The sequence below is a fragment of the Protopterus annectens genome, chromosome 8.part0 (assembly GCF_019279795.1).
Source record: "Protopterus annectens isolate FY-2018-M chromosome 8.part0, PAN1.0, whole genome shotgun sequence".
Taxonomy (NCBI): domain Eukaryota; kingdom Metazoa; phylum Chordata; order Ceratodontiformes; family Protopteridae; genus Protopterus; species Protopterus annectens.
In genome coordinates this window covers 213,860,222-213,885,590 of record NC_056741.1, presented here as the reverse complement: position 1 = coordinate 213,885,590, position 25,369 = coordinate 213,860,222, and the positions used below count along the sequence as shown (strand labels likewise).

The window sequence follows — 25,369 nt, the reverse complement described above, 5'->3', positions numbered from 1 at the left end:
GGGTAACCAAACTTGTCAAGGACAAAACAGACCAACGAGGATCACTGTGCTCTTCAATCTGAGTGCTTTCTGCAGAAATTTGGGAATTAGAGGTATTGGGGGAAAGGCATATAGAAGACCAGGGGCCAATCGTGGAGGATAGCATCTCTGGCTGACTTTCCCAGAGGGGGAATAAGGGTGAAGTAATTGCTGCACTTGTTGTTTAGGGGAGATGCAAACAGATTGCAGCAAGGTTGACCCGAAGACAGAAAATCATCTTCACCACTTTTTCATTGAGAGACCGCTTGTGAGGCTGAAGGATGCATCTGCTCAGCTTGTCTGCAATCACACTGGAACTCTCTGGAATGTATGTTCCTATAAGAAAATGGTTGGAAGAGATTGCCCACTGCCACACTCTGAGGGCTTCATGACAAAGGGGGTAAGACTTGCTTCCTCCCTATTTGTTGATGTACCAAACCACTGACATTGTCTGTTTGAATTTCAATAGCCCTCTGAGGAAGACCTGTCTGAAAGGCCTAAAATGCAAGAAGCATCACTCATCTCCAGTACACTGATGTACAAGTTGGTCTCTAATGGGGATCAAGTATCTTGGACTGTCTTGCCCATTAAATGCCATTCCACCCCATCTGGGAGGTGTCCGTTGTCACTATGGCCATGGGTTCTGGAAAAATGAAGGGACGTCTGTGAAGCACTTATTTGGAATTTATCCACCAAAGAAGATGCATTTTGCAACAGTTGGTGATCAAGACTTGGTCTGACAATGGGTGAAGGATAGACCACTGGGAGACTAGTAGCCATTGCAAAATTCTCATATGTAACCTGGCTAGCAGCACTAGAGTTACAGAAGCTGCCACAGATCCTAGAGCTTGAAAGACTAAACATGTTGGAACCACAATTCTCTGACATTGTTTTGGAGGAAGAGATACTATCATTGTTTGAGTATTCAGTACTGCCCCTATGAATTCTAAATTATATGTTGGGGTTAAATGTGACTTTTCTAGATATGCCATGATCCCCAGATGGGCAGAGATGTCAAAGGTGTAGTCCTTGTCTGTTATCAACTGATGCTTGGTCGAAGTGGTTATACGCCAGTCGTGAAAATACACAGAATCCTCATAGTCTCAAATGAGCTGCTATTACAGCCATGCATTTGGTGAACACTCTGGGGGGGGGCTGTGGTGAGTCCAAAGGGTAGTACTCTGAATTGGAAGTGAATGGCTTCCAGTCAGAACAGGAGGAACTTTCTGGTGTGTTTGTCCATTTTTACATGGTAATACTCATCCTGAACGTCTACTGAGCACATCTAGTTGTCTTTCTACAGAAAGGGAAGGATAGACTTACCATGACCATCTGGAATTTTGTTTGCCGAACAGATTTGTTCAGTACACTGAGATCCAAAATTGGTCTCCTGTCCCCTGTCTTCTTTGGCACTAAAAAGAATCTTGAGTAGGTTCTGGATCCTTCTTGGTCTGGTGGGACTTGTTGGATGACTCTTTTGTCCATCAGGTTTTGGATTTCTTGTACTGCTGAATTCTTCTGATTGGGTAGAACATTGGGGATTTTCCTTTAAGCAGATGGAGGTTGAGAAAAGGGAATGGTATAACCTCTGGATACAATCCATTGCACCCAGGAATCTGTTATGTTTAGCCAGGTGTTTAGGTGCAAGGATAAGCATCCACTGAGTGCCTCCACAGGAAGACAATCTGGCCACCCTTCAGGAACGCTGAAAGGGCTTGCCTGGTAAGGAATCCCTGAAGCCCTGGTTTTGCAAGCCACCTCTGCTACGAGGGCAGTGTCTTCTGTTTTGGTTCCCCCATCTGCCCCTGGGGGAACTCCCTCCAAGTGTGTCTTGGAAAGGCTCTTAGGATTTTTGAACCACATTTTTCCACCACTCTTCTGGTTCCTAGAAAACGACCTTTGTGGGGTAGAAAAACATACACCCACAACATAAAGGGTCTTACCATCTTTCCTCACACCTGGATAAAGTTTCTTTCACTTTTGGGCCAAAAAGGATGTTCCGTCAAAAGCAGCATTGACAAAAGAACACTTGAATGGTACCACAAACTCACAAAGGAGCATCCAGGCATGTCTCCTAATGGCTATGCCTGTACCCACTGCTGTAGACATCCCTTCGTTGTATGAGCGATCAACCTCATGGAGGAATTCGAGGTAGTTTCCAGGGTGGCTAACTGGGAAGCCACTTTCTTTGATTCCCTCAACTACAGCTCCTGCCAGTATGTCTGACAACTCCTTAGATCCTGTTGGAGACTGGTGAAATGTGCCAAAAAATTCAAAGACCTTATGGCGAAGGTCATTGAAGTATAGACCGGCTAACCAAATTTGTCCATAGCCTGGGATTCCCTCTTGGGTGGATGGACAGAGGAGCTCTCCTCAGCCAGTTCCTTTTTAGTGGTGGCTACTATGACCATAGCATCAACTGCTAGCCCCTTAGCTCAAAAATATTTGTCTGCTGGTGTGGAAAGTATTTTTTCTGGTCTTTTGAGGATGGGCTCAATGATGTCAGGAGCCTTCCATGCTCACTGTGAAATCACCTGAATGAGTTCATTAGCAGTAGGGTCACCCATGAAGTAGATCGGCAGGTGCCAAATGCCTGCAGGTAAACAGACTCCTCAGAGGAAGGGTTTTGGGACTTCCAGCCACCTGTCTGCTTTAGAATTTCCAAGATGTCTCTAAATGAGACATCTTCAGGGCATAACTGTGGGGACCTTTCCCCCTCATCAAAATCTGTATCTTCAGAGACTGACTCCTGGGGGAATCCAAGTGCTTCCTCTTGCACTTCTTCTTCTGAGTGACCTCCTCAGGGGGATAATGTGGGGAGGTATCAGAAGATTTCAGTACCTGTGGTTGTGACACCTGAGGCTTCAGCACCTGGTGTCCCAGTGGACAGGTAGGAGGAATAATGGAGCTAGAGGGAGGTACCTGTTCTGATGGGGTAGGAACCAAATGAGTCTCTGTAAGAGAAAGGGCCCCCTGCATAGCCTCAAAGGTCGGCCCCCCTCAAGAGGGAAGGGAGCCCAGAACCAAGAAAAACTGACTAGGGACCCGGGTCACTCCCTGATCTGAAAAATTGACCCTCAAGAATGAAGCCAGAGTGGAACTAACTTGAGTCACAGGCCCAAGGAGCAGGGATGGCTCAAAAAAACCTGGAGTCAAGACCTGCTTCCTGGAACAGGCAGGGTGGCCACAGCTCTGGGAGGACTCCAGTTCTGAATTAACTGAAGGGCTCAGGGTAACTGCTGGCTCTGAAGAAGCAAACAACTCAGCAGCCAACACAGTCAGTGCCAGAAGACCCAAAACAGAAAACTCTAAGACCTATGAGGAGGTTAGAGGAGGAGAAGTTAATGGTGTGAAAGAAGTCTCGGTACCAAGACCGGAGGGAATCGGTATCGAAGGTGGGCCACAAAACCCTCTAGCTAACAAAACTGTATTCACCAGCCTCTCCACGTCGAGCTCTGACAGACTTTTGGTGGAGTGGACTGACGAAGTAGAAGGGAACTTACACCTCTGCAAAAATACTTCTGGTAGATTCCCAGCAAGGGGATCTATTGAGAGTATGTCATTCCAGGTAGAAAGATCTTAGTTGACGAGATAGTTGCCATTTCCTGTGCCAAGGCCTTCGATGTCGAAGGACTCAAAATTGTAATCAGTGCTGAAATGGACATTGTCAGCACAGGAGTGTCCGCAGCAGAGGCCTGCAGTTCCGTGGGAACTTTCATAAATTAGATCTTCAATTTTTTAGCTTTTGGAACCAACGGGAAGGTCAAAACAGAGAGACTTCTCTTTTTTTGATTTATCAATAGATGAAGAAGGGGATGAAATATCTGTCTTTACTTTATCTGCAGTGGATAGAGCTTCTCCAAAAGCTGAAGAGAAAAGTCCTTTTAGAATTAACTTATTATGCCCTTCCACCAGAACCCTGTGGCTGAAGGCGTGACAAATGCTACAATCTTCCTATAAGTGGTGGGGCCGAGGCAATCAACACATAAGGAATGGAAATCAGAAGAGGGAATTTTATGGCTACACTTCTGGCATTTTTTGAAACCAGAAGGGGTCTTACCCTTCTCAGCCATATCAAACAAGAGAGAAACAAGGGAAAACCCACACAGAAAAAAGGATAATATTTTTGAATTTATAAGAAGAGAGAGAGAAGGAAATGACTATCAGCAATGACAGTAAAGATGTACGAACGTGTATGGGGAGGGGAGAGATTACTGAAAAGAGAGAGAGACAGGGAACTATCAACAATGATAGTAGCAAATTACACAAAAGTGTAAAGGGGATAAAGGTATCGATGATATCAAGAATACACTAAGTGTAACAAGAAAGGTTATATGAAAGAAAAATAAATTTTGAAAGAAAGATACAAAAATTTTACCTAAACCCACAAAAGTTTGAGAGTATTAACTAAATGTGACCATTTCAGAAAGTGGCAAATGCGATCTGAGGTAAGTGAAAGAGAGGGATTCTGGGTAGAGGTTAAGCTTGACAGTTTTTGGCTGGCACGCGCCATAGTAACGTTCAAGTCTCTTCTGATATTGGAACCGAACTCATCTGTCAAGGATGCAATGAAGACTGACAACATCAGATACAATACTAATCTCACTATATTTTCCTGACTGATCTAAAGAATTTCTGTCCCCTAGTTCACTTACTAGATCAAGGCAAGATGATGTAAGTGAGTTGTCCTTCTTTTGTCAGGTTTCACAAACAGACTGCCGTGAGATTTCTGTCTCATCTAGTATTAAAACATCATTTCAGTGCTGAATTACAGAATTACATCACATACATCTGGTCATCTGAATTCTGGTTCCCACACTACCCCTTTTAATAGAAACTGAACTAGAATTTAGCACATAATTGTTACAAAACACACACACACATAGAGCTTTTCTAAGATGTGTTATAGTATCTGGAAGCTATAAAACCACTTCAAAGACTTCCACCCTTCCAGGGTAGCAATTAGTTCACCCCTAAGGACAATATAGTAGGAGTCCTAGTACTGGTTTTCACAGACATTTTGTCTCTGTCTGCAATCAGAACTGCAAGATACAATTTTTATGCCTAAACAAGGTAATTTAATTTTCAGAATTTCAGTCAGCTGGACTGAGATTAACCTCTTCTCTTCCAGTATCATCTGTTACCATATATTCATTTCAACAGTTACAATACAGTCTGACATACAGGTGTATTTATTTTCTGTTCAGCAGGACTCACTGTTAGTACATTTTTAACACAAGCAGCTTTACAAATACATTTTCAACATGAGCACCTGAACAAATCAGTTTGATATATAAATGACATATGATTTTTTACAAAACTCCAGCTAGCTATGCTGGCATATGTTACACATCCAGTGCTCTACTTCTGTTGGCATAGCTAGCAATACTTTACATCATCACATCTTTCTACCCCTTTGAAGACTCAAGCTAGTTTTTCAAGTGACCCATAAGAACCGTTGCTTGAGAGGAATGAATCTGTTTGGGAATACATTAACTCATGCCCTGTCTTGAGAACCCATCTGCATTGGCATTGCTGAGTCCACTACAATGCTGGATTGAACGTTATGTACTTACCAGAGAAATAAAGGTATGAGGAGTGGCCCACGTGGCTGCAGCACAAATAGATTTCATTGGGAGCTTTGCTTGAAAAGCTACCGACGTGGCTAACGCTCTGGTGAAATGAGCTTTTGGTTTTATGGAGAGTTCTTTGTGTCTTAATTGGTAAATGAAGGATATGATTGAAGCCAGCCATCTGGATAAAGATACTTTAGAAACTGGCAAGCCCTGCTTGCCCTCAGCATAAGACAGGAAGAGTTGGTCTGACTTCCTAATTTGCTTTGTCCTATCCAAATAAAAACGTAATTGCCTGTGAACATCCAAAAAGTGTAGCTTTTGTTAAGCTCTGTTTGAATAGTTAGGAAAAAAGACAGGAAGCTCAATAGCAAGATTCAGGATTGTCTCAGAAGGAACCTTGGGTAAAAAGGAGGGGTTAGTTCTAAGTGAGACTCTATCCTTGTGAAAAACAAGATAGGGAGCACGAATGCAGAGGGCTTGAAGTTCCAACACTCTTCTAGCTGAGGTGATAGCTACTAAGAAGAGAGTCTTTCAGGAGAGTTACTTTAAAGAACAGGAGGCCGCAGGTTTAAAGGGAGGTAGAATCAGAGAGGATAATATAAAGTTCAGATCCCACGGAGACGGGGGATCTCTAATTGGAGGCCTGAGTAATACAGTTCCTTTGAGAAAGGCTTTACAAAGTTTATGGGACATGATGCTGGTCTCTGACAGTCCAGCATGAAAATTAGTGATGGCAGCCAATTGGACTCTAATGGTGGCAGAAGAGGAGCCTCCTCAAAAGAGCTCTGCCAAAAAATCCAGAACAGTGTGGACAGGGGCTATAAAAGGATCTATATTCCTGGTCTCTGCCCAGCAGGAGAAACATTTCCACTTACTAGCATAGGTTTTTCTGGCAGTAGATTTATGTGAAGAAAGGATGATTTCACATACTGGCTGAGAAATCTGCAGAAGCCTGGCTAAGGTTGGAAGTGGAACAACCAAGCTGTGAGGTTGAGAGACTGAAGGGATTGGTGCAGCCCGCCCGACTGATGGACCAACACGTCCGGCACTTAGTCCAGACTCCAGGGCTGCTCCAACAGATGATGATGCAGGAACGGGAACCAAATTTGTCGAGGCCAGTAAGAGGCAATGAGGATCACCCTGGAACCCAAAGCAGTCGCTTTCTGAATCAGTTTGGGAATTAAGGGAAATGGAGGGAATGCATACAGAAGACCCCGGGGCCAATCGTGGACTAGAGTGTCTCTGGGGTAATGGCTGGGGAGGGGGAATAGAGTGAAGAAGTCTTCGCACTTGCTGTTGAGAGGGGTTGCGAAAAGGTCGCAGCAAGGTTGACCCCATCTGCAGAAAATCTTGTCCGCTACTGACTGATTGAGAGACCACTCATGAGGCCTGTCTACTATGATGTTGGACTTCCCAGGGATGTGCATTGCTATCAGAAACCGTTGGGAAGAGATCGCCCACTGCCAGAATCTGAGTGCTTCTCGACATAAGGGGTAGGATCTGGTTCCGCCCTGCTTGTTGATGTACCACACTACAGACATATTGTCTGTTTGAATTGCAATAGTCCTGATAGGTAGAGAGTCCTGAAGAGCTTGCAACGCTAAAAGTACCGCGTTCATCTCCAAGACGTTTATATGCAGGTGGTATTCTAGGGGTTTCCAAGTGCCCTGGACAGTCCTGCCCTGAAAATGCCCCCCCTCCACCCGATCAGGGAGGCATCCATGGTCACCGTGGTAACAGGAGAAGGAAAAACAAATGGTCTGCCCTGGAGAACTGTACGGGAGACAATCCACCAAGCCAGGTGGTCTTGGCATGTTTGAGTGATCATTATTCTGTGGGACATTGGGAGCTGTTGAAAGGACCATTGGGTAAAAAGCATCCACTGAAGGATCTGCATGTGGAAACGAGCCAGGGGAACTAGAATGATCGCTGCTGCCATAAGACCCAATGTTTTTAGTATAAATCTGGCCTGAATCGTCTTGCACTTTAGTAGTACTTGCACATGTCGGCAAATGTCCGATACTCTGTCTGGAGGAAGTTTTGTAGACAGATCTTTTGTGTTTATTTCTGCACCTATAAATGTTACAGATTGACAAGGTGACAACGCAGACTTTTCGAAATTTATTGATATACCTAGCTCGGAGCAAGTCTGAATGGTATAGTCCCTGGCTCGCAGAAGTTGATGCCTGGTGGAAGCAGTAAGGAGCCAGTCATCGAGATATGGAAACACCTGGAATCCCCGTCATCTCAGGTGAGCCGTAGTCACTGCCATGCATTTGGTGAACACCCTGGGGGCTGTGGTGAGACCAAAGGGCAGGGCACTGAATTGATAGTGACTGTCTCCCAGCCGGAAGCGGAGAAACCTTCTGGAGTGCCTGTTCATTTTGATATGGTAGTACGCATCCTGAAGGTCTATAGAGCACATCCAATTATCCTGACCCAAAAAGGGCAGAATGGACTGAAGCGTGACCATCCGGAACTTTATTCTTTGTATAGACCTGTTCAGTCTGCTGAGATCCAGAATGGGTCTCCAGTCCCCTGTCTTTTTCGGTACCAAAAAGAACTTGGAGTAAATTACGGATCCTTGCTGGTCTGCTGGAACTGGCTGGATGGCCCTCTTTTTTAGCAGTTTTGAAATTTCCAGTACTGCTTGCTCCCTTAGCGCGGGTGGGACATCTGGAAGGGATCTGTTTCTTTGTACAGGGTTGTGGACGAAGGGAATTTTGTAACCCTTGGATATGACAGACTGTACCTATTTGTCTTGTGTGAGGAGTTGCCAGGCTTCTGGGTACAATGACAATCTTCCCCCGACTGCCTCCAAAGGTGGACAGTCGGGCAGCCCCTCAGGGGTGCTGGAAGGGTTTGTCAGAGGAAAGATTCCCTGCTACCCTGATTCTGTGGACCCCCTCTGCCCCTCAGGCGGCATCTATTATTGTTCCCTCCTCTGCCCCTGGAAGGAAACTCGCCATGTGCATCAGGCATGACTCCCTGGGGTTTGCAAAACCACATTTTTCCACCCTTCTGATATGGTCATGATATGATATTGGGTATGGTCTAGATGGGGTAGAAAAATGGACTCCCATGGCAGAGAGAGTCTTGCCTTCCTGCTCGCACCTGGTAAGTGCATCCTTCACCTGTGATCCTAACAAAGCTTTACCATCAAAGGGGGTGTTGGTGAAGGACACCTTAAAGTGGTCAGCAAAGTTGCACAACCGCATCCCGGCATGTCGTCTCAAGGCTACACCTGTGCCTGCAGCCCTACTCGCTCCATCGGCTGCATAAGAAATGAGCTGCATGGAGGAGTTAACTATGGAGTTAAGGGTTGCCAACTGGGAGTTAATCTTTTCCTGAGACCCCGCAGCAGATGGATCCTGAAGGGTATCACCCAATTCCTTAACAATATCACTTTGAAGGCGGGTGAAATGGCACAGGTAGTTCAGCGACCGCATGGAAAAGGTCGCTGAAGAAAACATCCGCTTCCCTTACCTGTCCATTGTCCTAGATTCTTTATTAGGTGGATGGACAGGGACAGAAGGATCAGCCAACTCCTTCTTAGTGGCTGCTGCAACCACCGTGGCATCAACCGGGACACCCTTCATAAGAAAGTGTTTGTCGGACGGGGCTGCAATAAACTTTGTGGGCCTACGGGGAATTGGTTCCACTGTGTCCGGGGCCATCCACGCCTTCTGAGTCACCACTTCCATGAGTGGGTCAAAAGGCAGAGACACCCAGGAGGTGGAGGGGCGAGAACCAAACACGTCCAGGTACACCGACTCGTCCTCGCAGGGGTTAAGGGCAGTCCAGTTCCCCCTCTGCCTAAGGATCTCAAGGATGTCTGAAAAGGAGACATCCTCAGAGGGGGACCTTGGGGACCCTTCCGAATCCTCCAAATTGGTATCTGAGATGACTGACTCGGGGGAGTCAACATGTTTCCTCTTACATTTTCTCTTCCGAGGGGGCTCCTCTGAATGATCACGGGAGGCCTCGGAAGAGGAAGACACACCCAATGGGGCTACCTGGAGCATCTGTTCTCCATGCTTGGGGTCAGGAGGGTGAACAGAGACCGACGTAGGCACCATGGGGGGTGGAGCCGAAGGAGCCGATCATGAGTCCGACCAAGGAGTCAGTACGCTCTTCATGACCTCGAAGGCGCCCCTATCGGGCAGAGAGAAAAGTCCCCACTCCGAAGAGATGAGAAACCGCCCCGGCACCGAGAGTGACAGCTCCGAGACCGATGTCGGGGCCGAGCTCACCTGCGCCGAGGCACCGAGAGGGAGAATGGGTTTCAGACAAGGGTCCGATGCCACTCGTCCCCTCGGAGCTGATGAGGGAGTCTCGGCACCTTGATCCCTCCACGGACGGAACCAATGAAGAGATCGGAGCCGACGAAGGAGCCGAAAAGTGTGGTATCGGCTCTGACGTACCGACGATTAGAGCCCCAACGAGCTCCGGCTCCGAACATAATGGAAGAATCGGAGTAGGAATTGTTGAAGATGCAGGGATAGCCGCAGTCTGTTGAGAAGGGCTAGTCAACATTTGGGCAAGTGCCTGCGACTTAAGGAGTCTACTGACCACCCTCTCGAGGTCGTGATCAGAAAGCCTGGAAGACCGAGAGGAATGTGACCTATTGCTCCACTCCGACTGTAGTAACGGAGATCTCGGAGCCGAATGAACAGACTCCAAAGCTGGAGATCTCGAGCGTTTTCGGCTCAGAGAAGGCTCCGACACTACAACAGGAGCCGACTGAGATCTCAAAGTGTCGGTTCCAGCCGGAACCGACGAGGAGGCAGTAGCTCCGCTTGGCAACGGCTCCGAACAGGGAGCCGACGGTTTGGCGGGCTTGGTGGGTTTACCCGACGAAGGCTTAGTCGGGGACCCTTCAGGCTTAAGTAAGCCCCTCAAAATAAGTTTGTTCCTATGCTCCTGCAGGACTCTCGGACTGAAGGCATGACAGACCGAACATGAGTCCTGCAGGTGTAGGGGGCCCAAACAATACTCACAAGAAGTGTGACCGTCTGTCAGAGACATCTTCTGACAGCACGAGTCACACTTCTTGAAACCTGAGACCTTAGTATCCTAAGACATAATGACACTATAACAGAGTACCAAGGAAATAAGTAACTTGTGCCTAACACACAACACACACACGCACTAGAACTAACACTACAATAATATAGTAGTAATAAGAGAAATAATACTGCTATAACAATATACAAATAACAAGACTAGTAGAAATATAAATATATATAAGAAAAAACTAACTCTACCTTAAAGGGTGGGGGAGGGGGGAGAAACTCTGAAAACTACTAGCAAAGAGAGTTTCTAAATGGGATTTCTCAAGGGATCACAAAGGGGACACTAAGAGAATTATATCTAACAAGAAATAGCTATTTATATATATAAATAAACTTAGTAAAAATGTTTTATACGACCTGGAGCCGGTAAAAACGCAACCTCATAGCTGAAGCGGCAAACGAGATCTGGGTATTGGACGCCTAGCATTGTGGGATATAGGGAGGGCTTTGAGCCGGTAAATAGCTCTCAAGCTTTGGTATAGGCCAAGTCAGAGCCGAGGATCGGCTCCGAACCCATCCAGCAAGAATGAAGGAGAGATTGACAACTTAACATCCAAACGCGTCCAGGTACCCCAACTCGTCCTCGGAAGGTTTAAGGGCAGTCGAATTCCCCTTCTGCTTAAGGATCTCCAGGATGTCTGAAAAGGAGACATCCTCACAGGGGGACCTTGGGGACCCTTCCGAATCCTCCAAGTCGGTGTCAGATGTGACTGACTCGGGGGAGTCAACATGTTTCCTCTTACATGTTTTCTTCCGAGGTGGCTCCTCCGAATGATCGGGGGAGGCCTCGGAAGAGGAAGATACCCCCAGTGGGGCAACCTGGAGCATTTGTTCTCCACGCTTGGGGTCCGGAGGGTGGACAGAGACCGAAGCAGGCACCATGGGGGGAGGAGCCGAAGGGGCCGATTGAGGATCCGACCCAGGAGTCAGTACGCTCCTCATGACCTCGAAGGTGCCCCTATCAGGCAGAGAGGAAGGTCCCAGCTCCGAAGAGATGAGAACCCCTCCCAGCACTGACAGTGACAGCTCTGAGGCCGATGGGGCCGAGCTCACATGCGCCGAGGCACCGAGAGGGAGAACGGGGTCGGACAAGGGTCCGATGCCACTCGCCCCCTCGGAGCCAACGAGAGATTCTCGACACCCGGATCCCTCCATGGACGGAACCAATGAAGAGATCGGAGCCGACGATGGAGCCGAAATACGTGGTATCGGCTCCAACGCTCCGACGATTCGAGCCCCAACAAGCTCCGAACACAGTGGTAGAGTCGAAGGAGGAACTGATGAAGATACAGGGATAGCCACAATCTGTTGAGAAGAGCTAGTCAACATTTGGGCCAGTGCCTGCGACTTTAAGAGCCTACTGACCACCCTCTCGAGGTCGTGATCAGACAGCCTGGAGGACCGAGAGGAGTGGTACCTATGGCTCTGCTCCAACTGTAATAACAGAGACCTCGGAGCCGAACGAATGGACTCCAAAGAGGGAGACCTTGAACATTTTCGGCTCACAGAAGGCTCCGATACTAAGGCTGGAGCCGACTGAGGTCTCAAAGTGTCGGTTCCAGCCGGAACCGATGAGGAGGCAGAAGCTCTGCTCGGCGACGGCTACGAACAGGGAGCCAACGTCTTAGCGGGCTTGGAGGGTTTACCCGACAAAGGCTTAGTCGGGGACCCTTCAGGCTTAAGCAAACCCCTCAAAATAAGTTTGTTCCTATGCTCCTGCAGGACTCTCGGACTGAAGGCATGACAGACCGCACAAGAGTCCTGCAGGTGTAGGGGGCCCAAACAATACACACAAGAAGTGTGACCATCTGTCAGAGACATCTTCTGACAGCACGAGTCACACTTCTTGAAACCTGAGACCTTAGTATCCTTAGACATAATGAAAAATAGAAAAAAAGGATACCAGGGGAACAGGTAACTAGTGCTTTAAATACTACACACACACACGCACGCACTAGTAAGAAACTAACAACACCAACAATATAATAGTAATATAAATAATACTACTAAATATATTTAACTGTCACTATCAAGTAGAAAAAAATATAAAAAAGTAGTAGAATAAGAATAAAAACACTACTGATTATATATAAGAAAAATCAACGTTACCCTAATGGGTGGGGGGAGGGGGACTCTGAAAAACTACAGTAAAAGAGTTTTTTAAAAGGGGGTTTCTCAAGGGTTTAGAAGGGAAACACTAAGAGACAAAATCTAACAAGAAAAAAAATAATATATATATATATATATATATATATATATATATATATATATATATATATATATATATATAATAAAACAGTAGAAAAAAGTTATATAACCTGGAGCCGGTAAAATCGCAACCTCGTAGCTGAAGCGGCAAACGAGATCTGGGAATCTGATGCCTAGCATTGTGGGATAGGGGGAGGGCCTCGAGTCGGTAAATAGCTCTTGAGCTTTAGTATAAGGCTGAGTCGGAGCCGAGGATCGGCTCCAAACCCATCCAGCAAGAATGAAGGCGAGATTGACAACTTAACATCACTATTTGCAAAAACTGTTCCACAGGGTGACCCCATTGCTATCCCCTTCTTTTGAACAAAAAACTTTTGTTCATAAAATATATAATTGTTGCTCAGGACTAAGTCAAATAATGCCTTATACAAGTTCAATTTTTCTTGGCTAAGTCCATTATCATGCAAAAATTCTAACACCCATTGTATCCCCCACATCTTGAGGCATCACGGTGTATAAACCTTTCATGTCAGTCATCACCAAGAAATCATTATCATTATATTCCTGGGTTCTTAGGGTGGCCAAAAAGTCCCATGAATAACTACATATTTGACTTTCTTGCTCTGTATACTTTTTTAATTCATGATTCAAAAATTTAGCAAACCCTGAAGTGATCAAACTTCTCCTGTCCACAACGGGACGTATAGGGGGATTTTTTATATTTTTGTGTAATTTAGGCACTCCGAATATTGTAGGGACTTTCGGTGCAAGCATATTAAAATAATTATATTGAACCAATGTTATACTTCTCTCTATAAGCATATCCTGCAATTGCCCAGAATTTTCCTCATAGCCTTATTCATCTCATTTAGTGAGGTTTCTTCATAAGTGTCACCAGCTAAAATTTCAAAACATATGGTGGTGCTGCGGTAGCGTTGTCGCCTCACAGTTAGACGTTGCATGTTCAATTCTCAGTTAGAGCGTCATCTGTGTGTCGACATGCGTGGAGGGCGTTCCTTCGCTGAAGGTTGTGCATTAGGCCCGGCAAGCCAGCACGTAAAAATCTACTGCCAATCATTAGTGGACCGGAGTGCCGCTGTGGCGACCCCTAACCAGGAAAAGCCGAAAGACAGAAGAAGATATTGTTATAGTCGAGAATGTCCATAGCTACCAGCCATCCCCCCTCATCTGGTTTCATTACTCTAATTTTTTGTGAGTTCAGAAATTGAATTAAATCCCTTTCTTCCTTTGACAAATTATCCATCCTTTTCCTATTGTTATATGAAACATTACTAACATTTCTAAAATCAAACTCACATAATCTTTCAAACATTTGCAGAGTTGGATGCAGTGCGGGGTTATATGTGCTAGCCAGCCTTAAAGTTGGTAAAGGCTCCTGGACATTCTCACACAACAGTTTCAAGTTTGCTTTTTTTAAAAAATAATTTCATATCAATCAAAATCTCAGTTATACTAAAACGTTTGGTAGGAACAAATGTTAAGCCCCTAGATAACATATCAGCAATCTCTGTATTTAACTGTGTGTTAGAAAAGTTATAAACAGTAAAATCTCTTTCAGTATTACATACCTGTACCACAGGAGAAATTTGCAATTTCTCAGTTAATGCTGTCTCTAAGTTCAAGTCCACCTATGGGTGCAAAGCATTTTCTCCTATATCATTTAGTTCCATCTGTTCTCCTACACCATTTAGTTTAAGTTAAATAGTATGAAATGCAAGACCTTGTTTTAGAACTTCAGTGGCTCAAAATAATCAGCTAGTTTTAGTTGTTATAACCTAACATTTACAAATCCATATTGGTTTGGGTTTAGGGTTTGTGGGCCACCTATGCAACTTTTAACCAACTCAGCAATTATGCAGAAGATAATTGTGAGTTTAACAGATTTTTCAGTTTCCAGGGTGTGTCATGTTATCACTATGGCAGATCTCAATTTTACAGGGACATAACCTGTGGGGAGACTTATACTGAAGAAGTATAAAAGGGGGTTGGCTAAGTAGTGCTTGGCACGTACTAGCACACAGCTAACAGGTATTATCAGCTGACATGAAGTTAATACTTTTGCTTTTGAATAGTGCAGATATAACCTTGGTCCAACGATATTTTGGGGGAGAGCTGAGATGAGTTTTACTTGGAGGAACATCTGGCTGAGTTGAGGTCCTGAAGTTAGCACTGAAATTCACTGTGAAGATACTTGTAATAATTTTTAGACAACCATAGAAGACTCCATTGGAAACCAATTTAGTACAGTAATTGGGCATCATTTCTAAGGATGCTTTTGTAACTGAAGAAGACTTTGTTTTGGCTTTAGAGCTCTTAGTAACCCTAAGTTCATGCCTGGTCTTGCAGCCCTTGACAATATGCTTAAGGGTTTTATTTATTAGTTTTAAGCTCCTCTTATATTGGTAGAGTGGTGATTTCTTATAGATAATTTGAAGCTTCTTTTTGTTGTAAAGCATCTTTATATTAGAAGTTCACTATGTGGGCTTATTTCTGAATTTACAATCATTCTTATGGTGGAGGGGTATATTAGTAGAAACAAATAAAATAGTATTGCCAGCAATTGTAATCACTTATGAAAGTGCCAGGGGCTGCAAGAAAAACTCCATATCTGCATTGGAACAGTCTAGCAGTTAGCGAGAGGATTAATGGTATGAGTTGTTAATGAGATGCTTTCTGTATTGCCAGGTTTGATTCCCTCTACTCCCATTTGCTACTGTGTAACCTGATTAACTCACTTAACCACATACAGTTATTTGGAACTTGGGATAAGTGCCTGGACCTCATGCCTAGTAACTACATATGAAAATAGCAGAGACTACAAAAGCAACTTTGAAGTTTAAATGACATACGCTAGAAGATGTTAATATTTAAGGGTTTTAAGTGTGTCTTTGTAAGGCTTGTGATGTAGACCCTGTACTATCCTGAGAGTCCTGCAGAGAGTGAGTTACATTTTAAAACACACACACACACACACACACACACACACACACACACACACATATATATATATATATATATATATATATATATATATATATATATATAAAATGTGTGTGTGTGTGTGTATGTGTGCGCGCGTGTGTACTTAATGTTGCTAATGTCAGCATAAAAAAAAAACATTCTGGGACTTCAACATGAATCTTCTAGATCCAGCTTCATTTGACATCTTGGAATTGCTAGCCGACCTTAAATTGTCACAATTAGTTAATGAGCCAGGTTGGCCTAGCATCATTTCTCAACAACACTCAAATAGGCCTAATAATCAACCTCACACCCTGCTATCATAATCTCCATAGCCACACATGAACCCTCATTCAGTCATTCAATGAGCACCCAATAATTTTCATCATTTTCAATCTTAACATATCCCCCCCGGCTTATATCTTTCAGGCCAGAATCACCCTAAACTTCTAAACCTACCTCTCAACCCTAGACTGGACTCCCATCCTAACCCTCAATGATGCCAACACTTCAGCAAACAACTTGAAACAACTACTCTCAATCTAAAATACTTGTGTTCCCCTTAACATTAGACCCTTCAAAACCACCAAAATTGAACGGCTAACAAAAGAACTAAAATCTCTAATGCAGCTAAATGATGAAGCCCGGCATCAATGGAACATGAACTCCCACCTTATCACATAGAAAGCAATACACTACCTTATCTAATCTAATCTAATCTAATCTAATCTAATCTAATCTAATCTAATCTAAACAAGCTCTTCATCAACATTAAGTCAACTGCCTTACAGCAAAATAGACCCCACTCTTGCACTCCTCAAAACAATTCCGGCAGGAGTTGAACACACTTATAGGGTGAACTAAACCTAGTAAAACTCCAAATCTAGATGCCATACACTGCCATGATCTTAGCTTCACATTCTCAGACTTTCTACATGAATTTTCCAATCTTTCATCCTCCACCATCCTCCCTTGCTAACAACCAGCTTGCAGACCCCTCCCAACCAGAGTACCTACCACCTGTCTACATCCAAAAGGTAACTCTTATCAACTTTTTTCCCATTCAGGAACAAAGTCCACTTGACTCTCCAACAGCCTCCAGTAATATGCATTCAAGGCTTCTTTATCATTACAGAAACTTTATTCTTTCCCCTCTACTTCACAATTATAATATTTGCTTGATATCAAACACAATGCCCACAATTTGGAAATCAGCACGTCATAACTGTTCCAAAGGAACACAAACCCACCTCACCTAACCACTTCTGACCAACCGCCATACCTTTTACTCTTGGAAAAATCCTTGGGCAACAAGTACATCCTCATTTCATCTCCTACCTAGAGACATACTGTCTACTCTCCCTAAAACAACATGGCTTCTGTCCAGGCAGGAAAACATTGACTGCACTTTGATCCCTCACAGATGACATCCTTACCAGACAGCACAGAGGAAATCTAACAGGAGCCCTCTTCATTGAACTAACCAGGACTTTTCACGCTATAGGTCATGCCATCCTACTTCATAATCTGATAGATATTGGTATCAGCCCTCAAGCAACTCTATGGTTTTGTATCTTTTTCTCTCTTATACAGACTTTCTTGTAAAGATCACCTCTTCCTTGTCTTCTAAAAACACCTTATGATCTGGAGTCCCACAAGTACTTGAGTTATGTATAGACCTAGTCCCAGACTCCAAGACATAGAAAACCAACTTCAGAAGAACCTCCTTGACCTGCATAAATGACTAATCTCCAAAAAAATGTCCATCTCAACTACAAAAAGCTAAAGGAATGATATTTTGTACTAACAAAAGGCAATTGAAATGTCTTAACACTCTCCAGATCATACACAGAAAACTACTAACACAGAAACTGATACTTAATTTAGATAACTGGACATGTGGCTAGATAACCCCTTAACCTCCAAATGCACACTGATAAAATAAGAGCAAAAGTAAATTTCCTCCTCTTCTGGGTACAAATATGATCTCCATTTCTCCCCCTAAAGCTACAGCCTCTATAGGGAAACAAATCCTACTTGCCCAACTGGAACATGGCCTACTCTTTTTTTTTGCCATAACCTCCAATAAAAACACTAAAACCTTTTACTCTGTCGCCAGAAAAATATGGCACTTCATAGGCAGCTCCCCATGACTACAACATTACTGCAAATCTCTAATCTTTACTAAACGGCCACATGTAGTCATCACAACAAAGCTTCTCCTGGGCTGCTTACTCTTCCAGCTGCTTCATCAAGAAACTCCATCTACTCTATTACCCAAGACAGGACTAAACCAATGGCAAATATTTTTGCAAGGGGACACACTCCTCCTGCATGCCCACACCCCTGCTAATTATACATAATCTGTGACTGCACAATCCCTGGGGAAAGGGAATATTCCCTGACTCAAGTACTGTTGATCTTGCACACCTGTCAGCCACCTGTCTGTGTCAACCAAATTGTGTAGATCTACTGGGTGTCAATGCACTGTCCATTCAATCCAGGTCCTGACCCTCTACATATACATATTTATATATATATATATATATATATATATATATATATATATATATATATATATATATATATATATATATATATATATATATATATATATATATACACACACACACACACACACACACACACACACACACACACACACACACACACACACACACACACACACACACACACACAGAGAGAGAGAGAATGTTTTTTTGCTTCAATGCAATACTTTCTTTGTTGTATATACCAAATTACTAATTTTTTTGTATCAGTGATTATCAGTTGTAGAATACTTGCTGAACTTGTACAATGGTGCATGTGCTATACACTTACAATATTCCTAATTGTATACCACTAATGGTTAATCATTCAGTTTGTTCTCCATGTGTTGTGCTATGCAACCTGGGCTGAGCCTGCAAATACTCATTCTCTTATCAGTGCTCTACATGCAGTAAGCAAACATAAATAAAATCAAATAAAATGTAGGCTGCCATATGGTTACACTGGAAAGAATTTGCTCCAATACCTTGTCTTGTAGTTGAAACAATGTTTCCAGTTTTGTACACACAACCTACTGTGAAGGTTTAACATACCCAAAGGGGTTTCCTTATATCCATGTATGGCAATGAGCACCCCCTTCTTATGTAGTTGTGCCCTGATGCAAGGTAGAATTCATCGTTCTCCCCTAGTTCCTCAGCAGTGTTTCACTCTCAGTCTGATAACCACATACACGTGTCCACAGGCAAAGTACTGTGTGCTTGCTCAACTATCATGAGCTTTCTTAGCATTTAAAACACACATTGACTTGACATACACTCACCCACCTGTGATCTGCCTTTCTTCTGTTCTCTTTGCAAAGTCTTCAATATACTTCAACCTATTCAAAACATTCAAATAAACCGTGTTTAACTTTATCATACTTCACATCTTCTCCTTCTTCTTTCGGCTGCTCCCGTTAGGGATCGCCACAGCGGATCATCTGTTTCAATTTCTTCCTGTCCTCTGCATCTTTCTCTGTCACACCCACCACCTGCATATCTTAGGCCTTCCTCTTTTCCTATTTCCTGGCAGCTTCATCTTTTCCCAATATTCTCTGCATCCCTTCTCAGCACATGCCCAAACCGACGTAATCTTGCCTCTCTGGTTTTGTCTCCAAACCTTCCAACCTGGGCTGACTCTCTAATATACTTATTCCTAATCCTGTCCACATACTTCACATACTCTACCCAATTAATTTTGATAGGCATGTCATGCCCTGTGAGCAGAGAAGTTAAAAATTTCACCCATTGCCCTTGGTCAATTTGGTACTGATTACACACCTTTTTCAAATACCTACATACAACTACCAAAGTCATTTTCAACTCTCCACAAAGGAAGCAATTTGGTACTGCCTTTGGCATTTAGAGTTCAATTTACGTTTTCTGTACTCACATGCTAATGATGAAGGACCATCAACCCCTCTCATGCTAGCACTGCTTCTTACTTTCTTTGGCTTTTTGCACATTTTCCTTTTTCTGCTTCTGAACCTGCTTTATTCTCTCATCTACCACAGCCCCCAGGCATTTTCATCTCCAACTCTAGTCTTTTTTTATTCTAAGTGGAATTTGAGATAACTGGGAGATGTAACAGGTTGCTTTGCTGCATGTTCTGTACCTACAGTCATTGTCTGGCTGTCTCCAGTTTTAGTAGACTGAGATTAAGGGGTAAACATGGCTGATATCATGTCCTCTTAGAAATAATGGCATACAAAACTCCATTGGTTGTCCACTCCTATGTTACCAATGACAATGATAGTTTTGCATGCTCTACAAAGTTCATTTTATAGGTTCATAGGTAGGTATTAGGCTATTGGCCCAAGGGCCTAGGTAAGCCTAGCCAGCAAGGTTCCATAGCTTACGCCACCCAAGAAAATTATTTTCCTGTGCCACTGTCCAGCAGAGACAGAGAAGTGATCCCCGGGGTGTATTTCCTATTTCCCATCCACTCATCAAGATTTTTCTGGAAGAGTGCTAATGAAGAACTTTGCTTGACATAGATGGGCAGCTTGTTCCAGAGTATAGGAAGTCACTGGGACAGGAATCTATCCCTCCAGCGTGTCCTGTTTATTGTGATGACAAGGTTTAGGTCCCCAGAGCGTGTAGCTCGGCGGGATTGGGATTTCTTTAGGTGTAACATGTCCAACAGCTCTGGGTTTGACATAGCTTTATATGTTAGGCAGAGATCACCTCGGAGTAGGCGATATGCTACGGAGTAAAGTTGAAGTTTTTTGAGGCGGTCAGTGTAGGGCATTTGTTTGATGCCAGTAATCCTCTTTGTGAGGTACTTCTGTGGCCTTTCCAGCTGCTGCAGATGTCTTGTGAGGTACATTCCAAAAGGGGCGTTGTACTCTATAATGGGTCTAATGAGTAACGAGTAGAGGGGAACAATGGCCTCTTTTTTCCTGGATGAGATCCCTTTTATGATGAGGTGTGCCACGTAGAAGGACTTCCTGACTCCTGTGGCGATGTGACTATCAAAGGAGAGACTACTGTCCACCTGAGTCCCAAGGTCTTTTATCATGCATTCAGTGTTAAGTAGATTGCTGCCTATGTGGTAGTTCATGGGTACAGAGTTTTTACCAAAGGGGATAACACTGCACTTTTTGGCATTGAGCTTGAGGCCATGGCTCTGACACCAGGCATCTGTCTAAGTGAGGCCCTTCTGTAGGATATCCACATCATTTGGGGACTTGACTATGGCTCCTAGTTTGCAGTCATCTGCGAACTTCATTAGCCACAGGCCTTCTGTGTTAGCCTGTACTTCAGAGAAGTAGATACCAAACAGGTATTATGATGAGAAAATAAAATAACTGCTCTACAAGATATATTGGTATATATTTATCTCATGGCTGCAAGGATGCATGCACTTTCTGGTGACCCAGGCTGGTGCAATTTACAAGGTCCAACCACTGTCTACCAAGTAACCCATGAAAAATCATAGTATAATTCCACTGCTGACACTAATTAATATGTGGTGGACAGGAGTAACAGGTTCTGATACCCCCCACTATCACCATAAATATTTGAAATGTACAACAGAACTAGCAGAATACAGTTTGACTCACACTGCTGGCTTTCACACTGGTAGCAAATAGCTCTAAGCAGTCATCATACCAACAGAAGACATCCGACAAGAGGGTGCACCAGTAAAATGCATTACCTCTTATGAATAAATAAATCATCAACCATATGCATTTAAAGACAACTACTAAAGTTTTTTACTTGCAATAAATAATTGTAAATATGGAAACAGTAAAATCTTTCACCAGAAACTGAAAACAAACTATTAAGAATTAATAAAAGATGGTCAGAAACATCACTCTAACATTTAAGCTAAAATACATCTGCCCCTGGCTAAAAGATATACTGTCCCTGACTCTTCAGTTAAAAATGGAATGTTCAGAGTTCTTAAAGGAAGTAATCTTATATCTCCAACACTATTACATCATCAGGATTAGCATACAGACACTGTGTTTAAACATTTCCTAAATGGATTTCCTTTTCCTTTAGGCTGATTCCTAATCTCTCATTTATACTGAAGGAGGAAAGGCAGGATTCAGCAAGGAAGTGTTTTAATAAGGAAATCATGTGACCTAGTGGAGCAAATTCCAAGCAGCAGACCCCGCAATATTACACACATCTATGAAGTAATGTTTTATGGTCTGTTAAAAAGTAGTGTTTATATACATTTTTTTAAATTTGATTCAGGCCAATATGGTTGGTTTATCTTCTGTGCATTTCCTTTTGAAAGTCAAATAACTTTCTCACAGTTGATTACTATCTCTCTCACAATGAAAGAAGCAGCATGAAATGGGAATTTAATGAAATACATAAGACTTGTGAAACATTACAGAAAATACGCAATGGTTTGTTATATTTGCTTTAGTAAAAATTAACCGAGTTGATAGAAAGAAGCTAAGTGTAATCGTGTGTGTGTGTGTGTGTGTGTGTGTGTGTGTGTGTGTGTGTGTGTGTGTGTGTGTGTGTGTGTGTGTGTGTGTGTGTGTGTGTGTGTGTGTGTGTGTGTGTGTGTGTGTGTGTGTGTGTATGTGTATGTGTGTAGGTATTATTAAAATGCGACACAGAAAGCAGGTGGTGAAGTGCACATATCCTGATTTACCCAGTTTTGTCTGCTCCTGTGAGTATGAATACTAGCAATATTTACTTATTAATGCTAAAATCTCAAGAATAATATCCCCAGTATTAGGCAGTAAAAGGTGAAATCTGTACGATAACATGATTTATTAAGTGTGTGCCAGCACTGAAACAGTTAAGGTAAATGGGTGGTCTCTAAAGTACTGATGAATGTTTATGAACAATTATGGAAAATATGTCATACTGTGTCCCAGAAGGGAATTAACCATGGTGACTGTGGCCTGGGGATAGGGAAAAACAAAAGGCCACCCTGTCACAACCAGAGGTGAGTCCAATCACCACCGAATGTAGAAGTGACAAATGTCTGTCGGTAGACTGGAAATTCCATGGCATGCATGAGATAAGACCACTGAGGTGCCAAAGTCTACTGTAAAACCCTCATATGGAACATTGTCAGAGGAACTAGACAAACAGAGGTTGCCATGTGACCAAGGAGTCAGAGAACTGTAGTTGCTGGGGGATTTGTGAACCTGAAGAATGTAGGCTACCTGGCAGTGAAGGGACATTAACTTGTATAAAGGAAGCATGGCTATCTGGGAGACCATATCCAAATGAGCCAGACTGCTAGTACCACCATGCATTTGGTAAACATCCAGGGAACTGTGGTGAGACAAAAAAAGGCAGAGCTCAAAATTGGTACTCATTACCCTCCAGTCAAGAAATCTGCTGCACTACCTTGCTATCTTTATGAGATGGTAGGCATCCTTGAGATCTATCAAGCACATCCAATCTTTCTTCAACAGGACAGGTAGAAAGCACTGGACTGTGACGATCTGGAACATAGTCTGTTTGACAAAAATGGTTAATTTGCTGAGATCCAAAATTGGTCTGAGGTCCTTGTTTTTCTTGAGTAGCAAAAAGAATCTGGAATAGACCCCGGATCCTCACTGGTCTGGTGGGACCTCTTGGATAACTCAACTGGTCAGAAGATTTTGGATTTTGACTACTGTCTCTCTTCTCTGATGGGGCCACATGTCCAGAACAGATTTCTCTGATTCCTTTACAGCTAATAAAAAAGGAATTGTATAGCCTCTGAACACGACTCTCAACATCCTTGTGTCTGAGATGATGGTCTCTCAAGCTTTTCAGTGGACAGCACAGCAACTCCTCACTGTCTCCAGACATCAGCAGTCAGGTAACCCTTCAGGTATGCCGAAAAGGTCTCCCTGAGAATGCTCTGTGGAAGCTTAGGTTCTGGGGACCACCTCTATTGCATGGACAGTGTCTATTATGGCTTTGCCCCGTTGCTGAGAGAGGAAATTGTCCAGGATTGTCCTGAAAATGCCACTGCATTTTACAAAAAAAGGAGATGCTTGCCCTCTTTCTGATTCCTGGAATAGGATTGTTGAGGGGTGACAAAGTGCACTCTGATGGCAGAGTCTTTTCATCCTGCTCACACCTGGTTAATGTCTTTTTGAACTTTGGGTAAAAAAAAAAAAGAACAGCTGAATGGAGTATTGACAAAGAACACCATAAAGCAGTCCACAAAATTGCACAATCACATCCAGGTGTGTCAGTGCATGGTGATGTCAGTGCCTGCTGTGAAAGAAATGCCATCAGCAACATAGGACAGCAACCTCATGGATACTTTAGTGATAGACTGCTTAGTTGACATCTGAGTCGCTACAGTCTTTAGAGTATCTGGGGACTGCTGGGTTTTCACCACATTCAGCACTTCATAATATAGGTCCCAATGACATCTTGTCAAATGAGCCATGTAGTTGAGTTTACACAAACAGAAGTTTACTGATGTGTATGTTTGCTTTCCCAAATAATCTAGAGCCCATGACTCTCTGTGGGGCAAATGGACTGAAGAACTCTCTTCCAGAATATCCTCGTTCATGGCAGGCAGTACCATAACTGCATCAATCACTGGACCCATATTCCAGTGTGGTCTGTCCTTAGGTGGGACCAACAGCCTACCTGATTTCCTGGCGATTGGTTTCACCACTCTGGGTTCCTTCTAAGATACCAGGTCAGTAACAGCATCCAGAGAGGGAACTACCAAGGACTTCGATGGGCCCAAGCCAAAGGCCTCCAGAAACAACAAACTCCTCAGGGAGGAGGCTTCTGTGACCCATTCCCCACTCTGTCTATCAGTTCCATAAGATCTCTGAAGAAAGCCTCATTGTAGGAGGTTTGGGGGTGCTGTCCTCCATGGAGGTCTGTGCCTTTGATGAAGGATTCATCAGGGGAATCCATGTGCATTCTCTTAGAACTACTCATCGTGTCTACCCTGACCAGAGATAAGAAACAGTGACCCTGTAGGCAGGGACACCTGGTGACCAGAAGGCACAGGCTGTCCCTTAGCCAGCTGACATGCATGTGTATGCCCAGAAGTAAGGGAAAGGTTAGGATCCAAAGCTGCCAACACCCATCCTGTCTCTCTGCACAATTGAAAATCTTGTCTGCAGTGCCCAAAGCCAAGACCAAAACTAGACAACTGGATCCAGCTCTTCTCGGATATGAAGGTCTGAATGAAACACCAGTTTATGGTGGGGATCTGACCAGCTGTGAGGCTGAAATCAGGGCCAAAAGTTTGAGTGCTTAAGCCCCTAGAGGCATGGATGACACCGAAATCCAAAAGGTTGACCCTGACCTTGCAGCCATAGCCCCAAACCCTCAGTCTTAAAGCACACTCACCTCTAACAAGGCCAGAATTAAGAATGTCAGGGAAGGAGTTGCGCCCGATGCAGCTAAGCCATCAGAACTGACATGGGGGATGGTTTCTCTCTTTTTAATTTCTCCAAATCTTTTAAGTTTCTAATACCATGACGGGAATGGACCCCATTCCTAAGTCCCAGTATGA

The 25,369-nt window shown here is 43.7% G+C and overlaps 1 protein-coding gene across 2 annotated transcripts in view; it reads right to left on the bottom strand.

Moving 5' to 3' along the window:
* Window positions 1-25,369, bottom strand: part of LOC122808703 (endothelin-converting enzyme 1-like) — a 1,298,251-nt gene that overhangs the window by 128,208 nt on the left and 1,144,674 nt on the right. The window lies entirely within an intron of this gene.